We start from the raw sequence: 1,095 nt of genomic DNA, 5'->3' as shown, positions 1-1,095 counted from the left end.
ACCTTAGCTTAACAAGTTCAAATCAATTAAACTATGCATAAAAAAGATGAATGTTTAGATAACAATCACCACCATTTCAACTATACATTTCACATTGCCTTAGCACCAAATACAAATAGTATTAAAAAAATAAAAAATACAAGTAGTATTAAAGGGTCGGGCTAGATCGGGCTTAAAGGAGTCGGTTCAAATCGGGTTTGCAAATGTGTCGGGCGGGCGTCGCCGAGCTAGGTGGTTGCACCATATACTACTTATTTATAAATGTATCAGGCTTAAGCCCGACACGTTTATTAATCCGGCAGGTCTAGGTCGGGGCCATAAACGTGTCGGGCTCGATCAGGCCTGTCGATGCGGGCCTGGAATTGACACCCCTACCATGTAGTCTCACAATCTCCTAGAAGAATAGCTTAGCCACATGAACTGCATCTGATGTCTTCCGACACAGGATGAAGTGTACTATTTTGGAGAATCGATCCACCACCACGAACATAATCAACACCTCGGTGGTTCCTTGGCAACCCCGGTACAAAATCCATACTTAGGTCCTCCCCCAAATATCCTTCGGCATCGGCAGTGGCATGTATAACCCCGTGTTTTGACCCTGACCCTGATCCTGACCCTGACCCTGACCCTGACCCTGACCCTGACCTTGACCCTGACCCAGATTGGGCAACTTCTCATGATGGCTGCAACATCCTTCTATTGTTGGGGCCAATAGTACCTTTCTTTGATACTTGCTATAGTTTTGTCACACCCCAATTGTCCACTAAGCCCACCAGCATGTAGGTCTCGAATCACCTTCTCTTGTAAGGAGATCCGTGGGATGCAGAGCTGGTTTTAATGTAGGAGTAGATTATAAGAAACTAACCCCCACAAATATAACCCCAAACAAGAAGAGAAATACTAAAAGGTAACAACCTAGAATTATCCCCACAATATGCAAGTAATACAATACTCAAAAACCAGAAAAGAGCTAAGACAATAGGAGAGAGGAAATGACCTGCGCAGGGTCCAAGAGAGGGACCTGCGGCTGGCTGGGTAGAGCTCAGATGGAGCTCTACTTCTGGTCGAGTGTAGGTCCCAATGAGAGGAGCA

This window comes from Macadamia integrifolia, unplaced genomic scaffold, assembly GCF_013358625.1.
Source record: "Macadamia integrifolia cultivar HAES 741 unplaced genomic scaffold, SCU_Mint_v3 scaffold_197A, whole genome shotgun sequence".
Lineage (NCBI taxonomy): Eukaryota > Viridiplantae > Streptophyta > Magnoliopsida > Proteales > Proteaceae > Macadamia > Macadamia integrifolia.
Note: the sequence above shows the minus strand (reverse complement) of the source record.